The sequence below is a fragment of the Peromyscus maniculatus genome, chromosome 9 (assembly GCF_049852395.1).
Source record: "Peromyscus maniculatus bairdii isolate BWxNUB_F1_BW_parent chromosome 9, HU_Pman_BW_mat_3.1, whole genome shotgun sequence".
In the NCBI taxonomy this organism is placed as follows: Eukaryota; Metazoa; Chordata; class Mammalia; order Rodentia; family Cricetidae; genus Peromyscus; species Peromyscus maniculatus.
In genome coordinates this window covers 38,229,778-38,247,025 of record NC_134860.1, presented here as the reverse complement: position 1 = coordinate 38,247,025, position 17,248 = coordinate 38,229,778, and the positions used below count along the sequence as shown (strand labels likewise).

Below are 17,248 nucleotides of genomic sequence, written 5' to 3'. Positions count from 1 at the left end.
TCCCCTTTACTCACTTTGCCTGTAGCCTCAGGGATGACCGCTCTGAGAGGTGACACTATGGAGCCTCCCATCTTCTCCCAGAGAAGACGGAACGCTGCTTAATCATGCAGCCCTCCTGTGGGAAGTATGGAGTGTGTTGTAATCAGATGGACAGGGAGCTTTCAGAACCCTTAAGGCCAGGCAGGGCTGGATAGAGAACAGCGGCACTAGCGGCTGTACCACGTCCTCAAGGGTGTCCCTGCAAAGGAATGGCTCCTTGGAGTGCTGCAAGCTCCTACCCTTGCCTCAGTAGGACCAACAGTTGGGGAGGTTCTGGGTTCAATGGAGAGAATTTCTAAGACCCCTCTCTTAGGAACACCACTGGCTAATTTTGGCCAAGTGATGGTGTGACAGAGATTGGCTTTGTCTTTGTATCTGATACACAGTAGGTCCACCATAAACTGCTGATGCCTTGGACTGACTTGGCTGTCAGTAGGATGGGGTAGAGAAGAGGGCACACTATTGTCTGATTGGTATACTATGCTCTCCTTAGGGCCTGGGCAGACTGCTTGGTACTGCTGAACTTGTGGAACCCCGAGATTTACATAGAGTTAGTGCTTGCTCTCTGGGCTGTACATAAAAATGCCTGCTGGCTTGTCTGAGAAATGAGAGATCCCATCCATCCCTCATCCGCCGAGCCTTTCTGGGGCTTGCATGCCTTTCTAATGCTTTGTTTCTGATACTTCCCACTTGCCTTCCTTGGCCAACAAGCTTGCCTGTCTGCTTCTCTCTGTTCCAGTCAAGTTCCTGTCTCCTTAATGATTGAGATGCCGCAGTGCAGTCAGGAAGACCAAAGGTTTTCATTCATCTACCAATAGAAGTTCAGCCCAGGTTTTCTGTAATTTCCATTTGAAGGAGTACTTTAAACTTTTCATAAACGTTATTTGGTTAGTTTTTTCTTGATATATTTTTCCTTTCCGTCTTTGGTTCCTCTGATGGGTCCCATGAAAGATGTCACCTCCTAATCCCTAGAACCTCTGTATGTCACCATCTGTGCAAATGTCTGCATCCGTGACTGAGGATCTGCAGATGAGACCAGCTTGGATTGTAAGGTAGGCCCCGAATGGAATTACATGTATCCATGTGAGGGGAGCAGAGGAAGAGCAGGGCCCCACCTAGAGGAGACAGCACCATGAAGACAGAGCAGATGTAAAGATGCTGGCCTTGGAGTTAGAGTGCTGTGGCCACATTCCTGCAGACAGCAGGGGCTAGATGAGATGGAGAACACATTGTCCTTCAAAGCCTTGGGGAGAGCCCATCCTGGTGATACTAATAGTAACTTTCTGACCACCAGAACTGTGGGAGAACAAGTTCGTGTTGATTTTAGCTATCAAATTTTTGTTCATTTGTTATAGCAGCAATACAAATCTAATACAGAACAAGACCACCATGGCATTGGCATCTCATGGCTCCCAGAAGTTGGATTGGCATGTATATTGGACGGCCCAGGTTCCCTCAGTGATGGGCTTTATAGGAGGGATTGGTATAGGACAGAAAAGGAGGAATTTTTGTACCAACACCTTCAGGAATTCTACTGTGTTTCCATATCTCTTCTAGCTCCAGAAGAGCCTTGCGCTCTACCAGATGGGTTAGGGAACTGTCTGGCAGGTTGTGACACACTTGAGAGAAGAGACCCAGCTGATAAACACTGAAGCTGGTGTTTGAATGGAACGTCTGAACCCTAGTCCAGCGTCTTCTTTCTCCCATGCTATTGTTTTTCATTTTTGTTCACACTCCATGTTCAGTCTTCAGCCAGAGGCAGATATGTGGGTATTTCTCTTTGCTCCTTTTCTCTGAATGTGGTCCCTCAGTCCCAGCCTCTGTTCAATTAGGCTGGCTCAATCTAGAAGAGATGGCTGTAGGTCATGTCACAATACTTGACTCTGATAGCCAGGTGGCTCTGGGCAGCCCTTTAATATAAACAGCAGCTGTGCAGTAGTGGAGTGTGATTGCGTGTGAGGCCATGTGTATGGAAGAGAGAAAGAGAATTGGAACAAATATTCGATACCATTAGAGTGGCAAAGTAAAAATGCTTTCAGGTTGTTGTTGTGGTTATTTAATGGTGGTGGTGGTAGTGTGTGTATGTGTGTATAAATGCACATGTGTGCATTTGCACATCCATGTGGTGTTTGTGTGGGGAGATGTGTGTGTGTGTGTATGTGTATGTGTGTGTGTGTATGTGATGTGTATGTGTGTGTGGAGTGTGTGTATATGTGTGTATGTGTGTGTGTATGTGTATGTGTATGTGTGTGTATGTGTATGTATGTGTGTGTATGTGTGTGTGTGTATGTGTATGTGTGTGTGTGTGTATGTGTGTATGTGTATGTGTGTGTATGTGTATGTGTGTGTGTATGTGTGTGTGTATGTGTGTGTGTGTGTATGTGTGTGTGTGTGTGTGTGTGTGTGTGTGTGTGTGTGTGTGTGTGTATGTGCATGTGGAGGCCAGAGGTCCATGTCAGGGGTCCTCCTCAATTGCTCCCCATCTTATTTCCACTATGTTTGTTCCGAGGAATGAGCTCATGCCATTAGGCTTGGGGACAAATACTTTTACCCACTGAGCCATCTCCCTGGCCCTGCACCTTAATTCTCTAGACTGGCTGGCAATAAGCCCCGGAGATGCTCCTGCCTCTGCCTCTGCAGTGTCTCATTTTTAAGTATATATTGCCATGACTGGTTTTCTTTTTAAAATGGGTACTGGGGTTTGAACTCAAATCCTCATGATTGCCCAGCAAATACCTTACTGATGGATCATCTTTCCAGCCCTAAAGTGGGTTTGGGGTGGCTAATCATATCTTGCCCTATAGGCATCACCTATATTTGGACAAACAGTCTCAAGTCACCCAATGCCTGCAATTTAGAACTAAGTGCTGAACAATGGAGCAAGTCTTCCATATGGAGATGTCAAGAATCTTGGGAGCTGGAACCCATGGACAATGGACATGGTAGCTATGTCCTTTGACATCTGTGAGACTTGAGGGCATGGTTAGCTTTCACAATTTGCATTCAAAAGTTTGTTTCAGCCATAACCACACACATTCACCATCAATGCATGTGGCCATCTTTGCCACTTCCACAGGTGAAAAACTTACATAAAAGGAGCTGAGGATGATTCATTGCTCAGATTATTATTTTTCAAACACTGTGTGTGGAGCACAAGAGAGTGAGTTGTCAGCCAAACTCTCTCCTCATAGCTTTTCCTTCCAGAGAGGCCGCCAGTTACCAACAGCTTCTTGTGGTGCATAGTGAAGCACTATATTCGAAGTATAGGAATGTATTTTGAATGGTGCAATGGGAGATGGAACCCAGTTGACTTGGTTGGGGCTGGAGGAGTTACAAGATATTGACGGAGAAATGGAAAGAGTGGGCGGCTAGTGGAGGCCAAGCTTCTAAGTCAGAACATTTCTGTCAGTTCTCCCGTGAGAGCTGGATGCCATATCATCGAGGAAGAGGGGGCTGGACTGGAAAGTTGTGGGAATCCAGAGGACCATACGAGTTCCACAGAGTTGTCATTTGCTGTCGTCCCGAGGGAGATAGCCGTGAGTAATGAGGTGAAGTTAAGCAGAGAAGAATGTGGGCTGGGAAAATCAGGACAAATTTCACAATGGGGAGAGCGGGTAGACGTGTCTGTGGGGAGGAAATAGCCACTTTGCCACCAGAGGGGCTCAAGAGAAAACTTGACACAAAGCACGGGGAAATGGATGATGCTAGAGAACCCAGGAAAATGGATGATGCTAGAGAACCCTCCCTGGGGGCCAGCACCATGACCTTAATCAGGCTCTTCCCTGCCTGGCTTCCGATTCACTGATTCACTCTCAAATGATCCAAAGGGGAGAAACAATTGCTTGGAAAATGGCCATGGGGGATAATGGATATTGGCAGCAGATATTGGCTGACTCCCCTATGGGCATTAGTGCCCTCCTGCCTTGTGTCTGTATGGCTTTTTGTCCATCTGTCAGTCTGTCCCTCCATCCTTTGGTCTATTCAGCTAACAAACAGTATTTCAGAACCTTTAAGTCTACATAGAGTACTAAGCTCCTAGGAATGGTCATTTCTAGATGGGACATCTATGCTGACACATGTGGATGAGAACTGAAGGATGGTCCAGACTGTGAGCATCTGTGCCAAGACTGTGACATGTGAAAAGGCTCATCAGCTTCGAGGATCAGAGAGGAGCTGGATGTTGCTGTTGAGGATGGATGGAGAGTCTGAGGATGCTCTGTGACATTGAATAGGCAACAGGGCCCAGGTTAGGGTTTGGTGGTCTCTGGGGAAGGATGAGAAGTTTGCTCTAAGGGTAATGGGGTTTGGGGGTGGGCTTTGGAAGGTCTTTTATTTCTGTGTTCATGTTTCCTTATACCGTGTGGTACCCATTTCCTAGGGTTCAGTTTTTTTTTTTTTTTTTATCAGACAGAGATGAGAATTGTATGAGAGAGAAGCAACAGGCCTTCGATCACAAGGAGATAGGTGATGAGGTGAACTGGGAAAAGGACTCTGCCTTCCTGGTAGTTCTGCCTTGGCCTCAGGAGGCCAGGATTTTAGGGGAAGTATATTGTGGTATAGTAATTAGTAATTAGTGCCACCCAGGACAGGATCACAAAAGGGCAATCAACTCAAGTGCAAAGCAACTTGTAATAGCAGATATGGGGAAACAAGAATTGCAACTTGGACCTGGAAGAAAAAACTTAAAATGTACAAATGTGTCTTCATACATGTGTATATGCATCTACATGCACAAAACAAATTCAGATAGTATTGGAACTATGATCTAATTATTAGAAAAGGTTAAACTGTTTTTGTCCTATAAGTGTTCTCAAAAAATTACATACTGGCACCATCCATTTTATGCTTTATACTTGCTTTTATGATTTGTACTGTCTTAAAAGTTATTTATTTTTATAAAATGAAGGCTTTATCAATTTTATAAAATCCCTTTCAATCCTTCAGTATTTCAGTGTTTCAGAGCATTCTATTATCCTTACCTCAGTTGGGGTGGCTCATCCTATAATCCCAACACTTGGGAGGCTGAGACAGGAAGCTAGTGAGTTCAGGGATAGCCTGCTGTATGTAATGAAACCATGTCTCAAACAAGCAAACAAAATAATGCCCTGTTATTGTCTGGATTTTTTCCTTTACAGACGGCATCAGGGGGCAAGGTCAGAGCCATTCACTGGACTTTGCCCCATCACTCCAATATCATTTGCTGAAATTTTGGGTTCATTTTGTAGTTACTTTGCACTGAGCATTGGCATAACATTTGGTTGCCATTTGGGGTTAAACCATTGCCACAAGGGCCAAGGATGGATACTACTGGCAAGGGCATTTGATGGGAAACCAGACTTCAGTTGAAATTGCATATATTCAAGCCATGATGGCTGTAGTCTCCCTGATTAAATCCCAAACTGAAATTTCTTGATGAACGAATATTTATATACAGATGCCTCTCCATTAAGATGTGAATAGCTTTGTGTCTACCTTTGGAAGATCACAAAAGTTTAAAAAAATCCAGAAAAGCCCCCAAAGGGTTGAGATGTGAGGGTTTCAGTTCTAATAAAGGAAGATGTGTTTCACAGGTGCCCTGAGACACCCCACCCCCCATCCTTGGTGCTCTCCTCTCATGGTGAGTTTTGTTGTTGTTGAAGGGTAGGGAAATTAATCAAGGTTGCATGGTTTGGGCAATTTTGTCTTAGGAAGCCCTTGGGATTTAGAGTAAGTAGATAGGTATGAGTTAAGTTAATAGAAAGAAAATGGAAACTGCTCATTTTGTTAAAATAAATTTGTTCCAGAGATATTGTGAATGTTTAGATTCATTTCATTGCATGCTCGGGTCTGTTAACATTTTAGACGAGAGAATTCTTGTTTGTGGAGGGTGCTGCCCCATGCACTGAAGCACCAGCGTGCTTCAGAGTCTCTGGCCTCAGGTTTCTAGACATTGTAGTAACACATGCGTTGTAACAGCCAAGGTGTGACATCATAGGTCCTTCAGGGATCAGCCACTGATCTCAGAGCTCCCACGGGGGAGAGGTTGGGATAGACCAAGTGGGAGAAGGTCATGATCATTTCTGGTGCTGACTACATTAATGACTTCTGAAATGAATGCAGCCCTTGTATGTGGGGAGGGCCATTTCTGGGTCCAGTTGGAGCAGGTCTTACGAGAGAGGCCATCTGGAAGCTTCATAATTCTGAGGCCTCTGGGACTCCATGAAGCTGGCTGTGAAAACAATGGAGAAGAAGACATCAGGACATTTTCTATGCCTTGGGGTTGAAGGAACTTGAGGTCCATTTTAACTCATCCTTCCCACAAGTTAGATTTTAGTTTTAGTCTATAGGCCATCGCTAAATGGCCTCTTCTACAGTAAATACCCCCTGGCCTTCTTAGATCTTTCTAGGTAAGCCTCATCATTTGGGTCCAGTTGAAACCCCAGCTTTTGCATGGGGCTTCCTCGGGTCTGTGTGGACAGCGTGGGGGTCTTCCTGCTCTATCCTCCCATCTTGCTTACTTCAATTTTATGGCTGGCATTTCATTTTCAGTGTGGGCATTTAATCAAAGATGACTTCATTTCTTAATTTTGAGGTGATGGGAGACTCTCGCCTCCTCAGCGTCAGATCTTCTGAGGCTTAGCCTGTCTCTCTCTTTTATCTTCTAACGAATTTTCTAGCACATGCTCAGTAAAGTCGGAGTCAGTCGAAGTCAGTTGGCTTGCTCATCCCTCACCCTTGTTTAACCTCCCAGATCTCGCCCCACTCCAGCCCCTTCTCTTTAAATAGCCAAGGAGACAGCCAGTTGTTTGACAGTTCCTCAAGCATAAAAAATAATTTAGCTCACACTTAATTTTTATCAGGAGGCAAGTTTAATATTGTCAAGGATTAAAATTTTATTTTTAAGTTTTTACATCCTGTTTCTCTTAATGTCATCTTGGCTTCAAAGGGTATAATTCTGAAATTATGAGTACTGTTGGACTTGTTACTGTTTCCTCCTTTGTGTATATAATGTTTCAAAAGCTGTTGATGGCTAAATGTCATTTTTATACTTTTTGGATTCATAACAGTTCAAATTCATTCAAAAACAATTAATAATATTATGTATCTTAGGAATAGCTGTCATGTATCTGGTGGATATGACATATTGTTAGATATTTTAAGTTGAAAGTTCTGTCTGCAGGCCAAGTTTAGCAAGATGAGGAGCAGACTGTTTTAGGATGAGCAGAAGGACAAAGAACACATTTGTGAGAAAGCAGAGCACTGTAGTGTAACCACGCATGGAAAACACTGCGCTTCTCCACTCAGAACACCAACCAACCATCGGTGGCCTATCTCAAACATGTTGTTGTTGTTGTTGTGCTGTGTTTATGTCTGGTTTCCTTCTGCAAACAGCAAGACCACCTGACAGCTTCAAGAGGAGACGTTACCACGGACTATAAACCACCGAGGCAGCGCTCCCACATTCTTGAGAAACGCTTTTCCAGCTCAGATGGATTGGCTCTTTGATTCTGCAGGGATGGAAACATTCCATAAAGGGTCATTGTTTTCAGGATGGGGCGGTCTATGCTGGAAGGAAGCTTGGCTAGCAAGAATGTTGTCAGCTACGGGAGGGGCTGAGGAGGATTCCTGGCTCCGTGAGTCCGCTGGGCTGCTCTAGTCAGACGGAACTGTCGACCAGCTCTCCCTACACCAAAGTGAGGCCTTTCTGAGTTTCTTCTTTGGAAAATTCCTAGAGCTCCACACTTTTGGGATAAAGGAAAAAGCTATTGAGGGTATTGGGTAGGTCCAGTAAAAGATTTCTCGTGTGTGTGTGTGTGTGTGTGTGTGTGTGTGTGTGTGTGTGCATGTTTCTGTGTGCGAAGCTCATGAGCTAGTGTGTGCATGTAGAGGCCAAAGGATGACATCAAGTGTCATTCCGCAGGTACCATCTACTAAAAAAACACAAAAACAAAAAAAACGAAGGCTGGGGTCATTCACTGGCCCAGGGCTTGCCAAGGAGGCTGGGCTAACTTTCTAGAGATCTCCAGGGACCTGCCTGTCTCTACCATGGATTGCAAATGTACACTACCATGCCTAGCTTTTCACATGAGTTCATGGAACAAAGTCAAAGCCTCTCACTTGTGGGGCAAGCACTTCACTGCCTGGGCTAATTTCCTATCCCCTCTTCATATTCCTTTTCTAGAAGGATGAAAGATGGAGCCTCTGTCATTCTTTTGGTCTCTTCCAAGCAAGTACCAGTGATTTTCCTCTAAGTTGTTAACTTTTTTTAGTCTGCAGAGAAATGCGGGACAACTCACCATGCCGTGACAGTGTCCCGTACTCCAGCATCAGGAAAATCTTCCAGTGGTAGACACAATGAGTCACGGTGTCCCATGTAGGCCTTAACCACAGCCAGTAACATCTGGGGCCTCCAGTCCCCCAACCATCTGTGAGTCATATACATGAAGAAGAAGGGAAGGGGCCTTGTAGATGGAGACACCTCCTAAATCCCACCAAGGATACTGTCCCCTTGAGCTGCTCCATGGAGATCTCTTGGTGGTTCCATGAAGCTGTCCTCACGTCCTTACCCTAGGTCTTTGGCATCATCTATGCTAGCAAATTCCAGCTGCTCAAATGGACTTGTTTTCCATGAACTTCAGATTTGGGGGGAAAAAAGTTGCAACTTTTAGCACCAACTTAAAATGTCACATCCTTATTTCAAACTGGGGAAACTGAGGTTCATGATCCAGAAGGGGCTTAAGGTAGAACTTTGAGGGTTGTTTACCTTTTCTCTTTTGGTTGTACTCTTATAATATTTTCAGTGACTTTCTCATATGTATTCATATGTTCTTATTGTGTGTAGGCATGTGCACATGTGTGTACATATTGACATCAGAGCCCAACTTGTGGGAGTTTGTTTTCTCCTTCTACCCTTTGGGATCTGAGGATAGAACTCAAGTCTTCAGGCTTGGCAGCAAGCATCTTTACCCACTGAGCCATCTAGGGGACCCATTTAATGTCGTTTTTGAATTCATACTCTTATTAGTTATTAGAGACGACTTCCCCTAAGGACATCAGTTGGACACTCTGATCAGGGGGAGTAGCCAGCTGTATATTACACCCAGTGTCAGGGAGAAGAAAAGTTCCTATCTCATGTTTGCATATCTTTTGTGAAAACAATTTAAGCAGCACCTGTTTAAACCTTGCCATAGAAATGCCTGGAAGGTAAACAGTTGGTTCTGGAGCAGCTAAAACATGGCATTGTTTAATGTGGCAGCCACTGATGCTTGTCTTTAATTACGGCCGCGCTGTCAACCCCTGAAGTCCTGGCTCTTTGTTGTAGATCTGATATGACGTTTGAGGTTTTCAAAGCTGCAGAGATGAAAGACTCTCCAGTCAAATATTGCTCATTCCGATATGCCCAAGGAGGGAGGCGGGCCATTGCTCACAAGGGTTGCAGGGCTGGGAGAGAACACGGGTGTCTCCGCTTTTGATGACATCCTCAAGTGGGGCGTTCTGGTTTACTCTGTTCATCGTGGAGTAGGGCCAAAGCTGGAGGAGACTGAAATGATTTATTTAGGAATGGTAAACAAGGGATGATGGGCAGTTGAGCTCCGCCACATGGGTAGAAGAACTGGCTGTCACCGCCACTGGCAGCTTCTATGTTAGAGCTGCGACGCACAGGCTGACTTCGCAAGGATTTCTGGAGCCATTCCTCAGCCCCTTGTCTTTCCTTTGTTGTCAGGTGGCCTTAGCTATGCACCCTTACCTGCTGCCACCATTCAGACCATTAAATGTGGGCTACAGTCATCACAGACCAAAGGCATCCATTTGAAGGCTAGGAGAGGCCATCCCCACCCTTTAGCGTCTACAGCCTTTCCCATTGATCCATAGGGGGCAGTCCCCCGCTCCCATAACAGCTCCATTCATTGCAGAGGAGGCATGCAAGCCTCCTCCCCGGCTAGGCTCCTTCTAAAGTTTCTCTTTTCCACCCCATCTCTTCTATCTCTTCTACCCACTCGAGAGGTCTGGTGCTCTTGTGGCTATAGGCATGGGCTCCAGAGCTAGGCTGGCAGGATTTGAATTGTGGTCTTGCCTCCCACTTGCTCTGTAATGTTGAGCAAGCTAATGATTCTGCATTTTAGTGTCCTTTTGGTGAGATGCTGATGACAATTGTACCTGTGTTGCAGAGTTGTGAATGTGGAATGAGCTGGCAGGTAAAACACTTAGTCCAGAGACTAACACAAGGCAGGTGTTATAAACACCTATTGCATATTTATAGAAAACACACACTGTCTCATGCATACTATATGAGAGACAGTATACAATTTAAATATTCACACAACCATAAAAGCATTTTTTTTTCGTTTGTCGTTTTATTTTATTTTTGCTTTGTTATCTAGCTGTCAGGGAGCAGATAATAAATAATTTGTTAGTTGACTTATTTCTGGGGAAACCCACCAAAACCCAAGAGTAGAGATAAATACTACCTTCTGTGTGGTCCAGTCTTAACTGCTTCAACCCTTGCCCTCTCTTGTTTCCTGTGTGACCATACCGGCTAACTGATACTTGCCTATTCATTTGTGGACACACATTCTACTTGAGGCCAAGCCCAACTTAAACACGGGACCTCCCCAGTTCCTGTGTTTCCCCACACTCTTCCAGAGCTGGGAGGGGGGCCCTTTGCCACGTTAGCTCCATGGCAACTACTATGAGGTTTGCAGAAGCAGAATGAGACACATTCCTATCTTCAGAGAGTTTTCAGTTAGACTAGAGGAATAAAATGAACTCTTGGGAAATGTTTAAGAGTAAAACTCACTTGGTTACAGGCATCAGACTCTCTCCCCACCGTGTCATGGCTCTTTCTAAAGAATAATTTTAGTATCTAAAAGGATTAACTAGGGAAAAAAATGCCCATAGGAGCTGAAGAAATAGCTCAGTCAGTGTAGTGGTTTGAATGAAAAGGTTCCCTGTAGGCCTGGCTAGTTTAACACTTGGTCCCTCGTTCGTGGTGCTGTTTGGGGAGGTTTAGGAAGTGCAGTCTCGCTGGAGGAAATACGTCACTGGGAACAGGCTTTGTAAGTTGAAAGCCTTGGACCACTTTCCAGCTTGCTTGTTCTGCTTCAGGCTTGCATTTGAGAGGATGTGAGCTCTCAGCTGCCTGCTCCTGCTGCCAGCCACGCCTCCTCTCCATGATGGACTCTCATCCCTCTGGTACCGGAAGCCCAAATAAAACTTCTGTGAGTTCCTTCATTCATGGCGTTTTATCGCAGCAGTCGGGAAGTAACTAGTGCACTAAGTCAAGTGCTCGCCTAGCAAGCACGAAGGCCAGGGCTCCATCCCCAGGATCTATGTGAAAAGCCCGCCATAGGAGTGTGTGCTTGTAATCCCAACATTGAAGATGTGTAGACAGACAGATCCTTGAGTCTCACTGGCCAGCAGCTCCAGGTCCTAAGGCAAGAGCCTGTCTTAAAGAAAGAAAAAAATGGACAGCACTTGACTATCAATGTCCAAGGTTATCTCTGGTCTCCACATACACATCCATGTATACACACATGCACACACACATGAATGGGCACACATGCACTTGTGAACATGTGCCCATGAACACACTTTTTGGGAAAAAAACCCACAAAGAATGCCAAACCTCATAGAATGGCTTCTGCCCCAGAAATAACTGAGACTAGTACAAAAGATCACAGCTTCATACTAGTCCAGTTCCCCTTCCCCTGGGAGGGAAGACTATGGAGATGAGAACACATTGGCTTCTATGGTAGAACACAGACTTCCTGTCTTCTGGCAGCTTCTGCAAAGGATAAAAGCTCAGCCTAACTTGTGTCCACCATTCTTTAATTCTCCCAAAAGGTAATTCTCTAAAGGTAAGGTAGCTAGGGATCTATGATAATAGGTGACATTCTAAGGTCCCATAGCCGTGGAGCTTGTAGAGCTTAAAAGTGTTACCCTAAGTCAGGCTGACTCTAAAGCCGCCTTGCATTCTTTCCACTTCGGCAAGAAATGGGCCCTGGATACTGTTTTTCTTGGTTTATTTTTGGATAAATTTAGCTGGAAAACATTCACATTCGACCCCTTTCCTTCTGTCTCCCACTCCAGTAAAAGCAAAAGCTACCACAATCTCCCCAGGGAACCATAGAGAAACAGTGGTGCTATCAGCAAAGCCTCCTTCGACTACCCAAGGGAAACAAGGACCCCCCAAAACACTTGTAATCTAGCCAAGCAAAGCTCTAGGAGAAATTCCGAGAGTGGTCAGCAAGAGCAAACCTAAAAGGGCTTTTGAGCAGAAATCTGAAGGCAACTGAAGACATAGCACGCTAGATCCTGCTCTGCAAACAGTCTGAATTGTAGAGCCAGGGCAGCCCATGAAGGCGCTCTCTGCTGTGGTAGCAAATTAATGTGTTAGTTCACAAGCTACCTCTACTTCCTGCTCATCACATGCCCAGTGAGGCCAAGATTAGGCAAACCAGACTTTGTGTAGCCATGCTTAGTTCTGGCTGGATAAAGGTCCTGACATCTTGTTGCCCTGGGGCACGAGACCACATCAAGGGTATGGTGGGTTGAATGTCTACCTGTAACCCCAAAATGTGACCTTCCTTGGAAGTTTGGTCCTTGCAGGTAAAATTATTTAAGGGTCTTGAGATGAGATCATAACTGGATTTAGAGTGGGATGTAAATCAGTTGGATGGTATCTTCATTAGAGAAACAGCCACATGAGCCATGCAAAGGCAGAGGCAGAGAGTGCAGTTTACAGGCTGAGGAATGCTGGGAGCTACCCTGAGCAGGGAAGGGCAAGGAGGGGTCCTTCTCTAGAGATTTGGTGGAAATGGCCATCTCACATCTTGATTTTAGACTTCTGGTATCCATCAAAGTGAAAGAATGCACTGATCTTGTTTTAATCTGCCTAGTTAAAGGCTGATAATGGGATGTTTTAAGGGTCAGGCCGTAATCCCTTTTCTATACATTGGCCAGACCCAACATCAATGACCCTAAAATGGCATTTGATAAGCATGTGTTTTGGTAGCATGATAAACATGTTATCCAGGCCATTTCTATATTGTAGGCATAGTACAGGGCACAAGGGATAGAGGATTGGAATGAAGATCTTCCCCCTTTAGAGATCTTTCCTGCAGCTTCCAGGCAGTTCCAACCATCACAGTGGGTCACACAGGACAATAGCAGAGTCAGCAAGGGCAAGCAGAAACCCAAGGGCAGAGCTCTGTGCGCCTCACTGGGCTGTCTGAAATACATGCCCGAGTCTACAGAAACACAGTCCTAGGGCCAGACAGAGAATGAGATCCCTCATCGGCACATCAGTTCACAAAGAAATCCACAGGTGGTGGAACCAGTGGTCCCTCTGGCCCCTGTCATGTAGCTGATATTGTTCAGAGCAAGTCAGCACCGCCCCCCCTCCCAGGGTGTGAGGATGAGTTATTTTAGCCCTGTGTCTCCATGGTCTATCACAGAGTAGGTGTCCAGCAGATGTTTGTTGTGTACAACTATTTATAGGAACAAATGACATTTCTAAACCATGGGCCGTGTGGCGGCAACTTCAAGTTCACTTTCCTCATTGCCAGGAGATGTCATCTTGAATTCCAGACTATGACTTGGACTTCACTTTGTCCTTGCTATAGCATGGTGAGATCTCAGACCTCCGTGCCTTTCAGCTGACACCCTTTCCCCAAAGTACACCCTGCTTTATTTCTCTCTCTCTCTCTCTCTCTCTCTCTCTCTCTCTCTCTCTCTCTCTCTCTCTCTCTCTCTCTCACTGTGTCATTATTTTATGTGTATGAGTGTTTTGTCTGCAATTATGTATGTGCACCCCATGTGTGCTTGGAGCTCACCAAGGTCAGAAGAGGGTATTGAGTTCCCTGGGACTGGAGTTACAGACAGTTGTAAACTGCCACTGGGAATCAAATCCAGGTCTTCTGCCAGATTACAAAGGACTCTTAACTGCTGAGCCCACTCTCCACACCCGCTGCCTTCTTTTTCTACTTGGTGATGGCTTGCTGTGTAGAATCTTCCCAGAAATCCTTTCTAGATCTGTTTGTTTACTTGAACAAATACTGCATCTTCTCACTCATCTTATTGCCCAGTGCTCCGGTTATAACAAACATCTGATACATTTTTGTTATGGGGAAAAATGGCAACTTGCACTGGGTACTGGTTTTAGGCAGCTGTTGAAGCAGCTACTATGAGTACCAAGTGAGAAGAGATATTATAATTACTGGTGAAGTAATGGATGCTTGGTCTTGATAGATATGACAATGAGTTTAGAGTGTCAGGCTTGTGGTGAACGCCGGGGTAAGAGCAGATCTTTTGGTGTCAATTTCAGCTTTACAAAGGGCTTTAATGTTAATACTGTCTTTTGTTCGTGTCGCCACCGCACAGAGGGGGAAGTAGGGCCGTGACTTTTCGTGCTTTGTTTGGCTCCTGCCTTGGACTGCTCTCAGCAAGCCAGGGAGCAGCAAGGAGAAGAGGAGAAATGGTGGCCGGGGCTTGGGTCAGAACAAGTGGCTTTATTTCATTTATTTTAATATCTGCAGGTAAGGACTGGAGAGAGAATTCAACTTAATAGCTTGCCATATAGTCACGGAGACTTGAGTTCAGTCCCCAGTAGTTACATTTAAAAAGGCCATGCATGACGTAAACCCAACATGGTGGTCATGAAAGAAAGGCAGATTCTTGGGACTTTTGATCATCAGCCAAACCTACTCACTGAGTACCAGGTCTTTAAGGGACTTTGACTCAAAAAAAAAAAAAAAGTGCTGGCTCCAGAGGAATGACACCCAGAGTTGACCTATGCCCTTCATGTGCCTGCACACACATGCACGTGCACCCTCCCCCTGCTCCCCTACAAACCTACAGATAACTCTGCAAGGCAGCCATCACCACCCTTATTTTACAGGTGGGATATAAGAGACCTGGGGAAATAATTTGCCACAGAGTCCTTACTTAATTTCTTGGAGAGACTGGATTCAAATGCATGCTGTGTCTTCTTCTCCCACCCCTTTCTCTCTCCAAAGTCCCATGGTTTCCCTCACTGATGACGGCTGGTGTATCTGGTGTGCCTTGGGGTGACTTAAAAGAAGGTTCTTGCCACCTCACGGCTGCCCCGCCACCACCTTGAGAGATTTGTTGGAAGGTTAGAACTACAGTTTGCTTTTTGACACTCTTCCTCCTTGAGACTTAGGGAGATTGGAAAGGAATTGTTAATGGCTTGCTGAGATAGTCTCATTTCATTCCTGGAAATCATTAATTATGAGGCTTTGTGATGCTTCATGTCACAAAGCTCCTCCTCAATCCATGATTTTCACCTTTCCTTGAAGCTAATATTTTATACTTAAGAAATAACAAGCAAAGTCATCCTGTTGTGAAGATATGTATATATTTTATATTATGCATATATGGTATTGACCAAGATATATCTCTGCCTAAAATGAATTAGAAAAACTGATTTTTTTTTTTAAAAAAAGAGGCTCATTTTGCTTTTCTTTGATTGTGTTTCTGTCAATTTCTGATGCTCTCTTGTTCTTCTCTCCTTTCCCCACGGTAGGTAGCCATACCCTTTAAAATGCCTTAATGAGTGATTTCTTTTTCATGAGCCTCTCCATTTTGTATGTGGCCACTTCATACCCCAGGAGGCAGAGAGGAAGCCAGTCTCTTTGACCTGTGGTCATCTCAGATCCTGTGAAGAAGATGTTCACCCCTAGGTTTGGGGACTGCACACACCCACCTTTCTTTTCAATTCTCGTCCCCGGAGCCCACGGGGGTCCAAACAGGGCCAAGGTAAAACAAGGAGACGTTTGAGGGGAGGGCTGGGGTGGAAATACAGACAGCTGTGCTTTGATAGCTGCGAGCAAAGGGGGACTGGCCGGGAGAGCGAGCGAGCTCACTCAAACCTCGCTCACTGCAAACCTTTAGCCCTCGCCTCCGTGTGCGTCTTTCCATTTGATTCTCGGCCCCCTGGTCCCCAGAGCTGGGGTGTACCTGCTGTTGCTCTTATGCCTCTTGGCAACAGTGGCATCTGCTCAGTGTAGCCATCAAGAATTTGAATGTCAATATCTTTGCCTTGAAATGAATGGAAAAGTATTTGTCACTCAGCGGCAATCATTCTTCAAATAAAAGGTTAGCCAGACAGGGCCCTTAATCAAAGAATCGGTCTTTTCTGTCAGCGGTGCCTTTTAAATAGCAATGATGAAGGCTGGCTGTCAGGGTAGAACTTGATGAGCGAGATGATTGATCTGCATAAATCATTTTCTTTTAACATTGTCAGTGAAGAGTAAATTGGTGGGACATTTTGGGTATTAGCTGTGTTGAAATTAATATGCGGTATCCTAGGTGTGTCCCTGCTCTACTCCTCGTAAAAGGAGGTAGAAATTCAAAGGCAGCCTTTGGGGCGTGCATTGTTCTCCCAAGAAAGTTACACCATTCTTTGTGCTATGGTCATCATCTTGCATGCTAAATTCGGAAGTTGACTGTGTAGCACATTTTACAAGCTCTGAAAAGAATCTAGTTAATTTGGGAATTAGCTAGAGTCAGTCTCATTTAGCAACCAGTAAATCTGCGAAGACTCATTGCTCAGAGGGGAAAAAAAAGAACCCAGGACTGATTCCTGGTGTTAAAGGATGGGGTGTCTACTATCTGGCATGCTGACACAGAAAAGGCCTTGGCTTGAGGTCCGCTTTTGGTGGAAACCCATGAGTTGTCTCTTCTGACTAAATTCCTTTAGCAATAAGGTAAATATTCACATTCTCAAGTCTACCTCTTTTTCTCTAAAAATGGTGCTTCTGTTCATGACTTCTGGTACATTTGTTTTGGGTGTTAAACAGATTCATGGAGATGGACATGTGGTGAATTGTCTGGCACCTGTGAGCAAGTGTCCAATAAATGTTAACTTTTTTGCTGTCTTTTAGCCAAGAAAAATGCCCCAAACCTAGAATAGCCACTAAGATGTTAATATCATGGAACTGGACTAGGCCCTCTGGATGAGTGAGACAGTTGATTAGCTTAAACTGTTTAGGAGGCCCCCAGGCAGTGGGACCGGGACCTGTCCTTGGTGTATGAGCCAGCTTTTTGGAACCTAGGGCCTATGCTGAGACACTTTGCTCAGCCTTGGTGCAGGGAGGAGGGGCTTGGACCTGCTTCAACTGAATGTACCAGGCTCTGCTGACTCCCTATGGGAGACCTTGCCTTGGAGGAGGTGGGGATGGGGGTGGGTTGGGGGGAAAGATGGGGG

General features: G+C 45.2%; 1 protein-coding gene and 1 long non-coding RNA gene across 7 annotated transcripts in view; one reads left to right on the top strand and one right to left on the bottom strand.

Moving 5' to 3' along the window:
- Lrmda (leucine rich melanocyte differentiation associated) overlaps positions 1–17,248 on the top strand; it is a 1,030,542-nt gene that overhangs the window by 325,721 nt on the left and 687,573 nt on the right. The window lies entirely within an intron of this gene.
- Positions 5,828–10,665, bottom strand: LOC143267314 (uncharacterized). Its single transcript, XR_013042313.1, has 2 exons — positions 10,488–10,665; positions 5,828–6,247 (listed from the first exon to the last, which is right to left on the bottom strand). It is a non-coding gene; the product is annotated as an uncharacterized LOC143267314 (long non-coding RNA).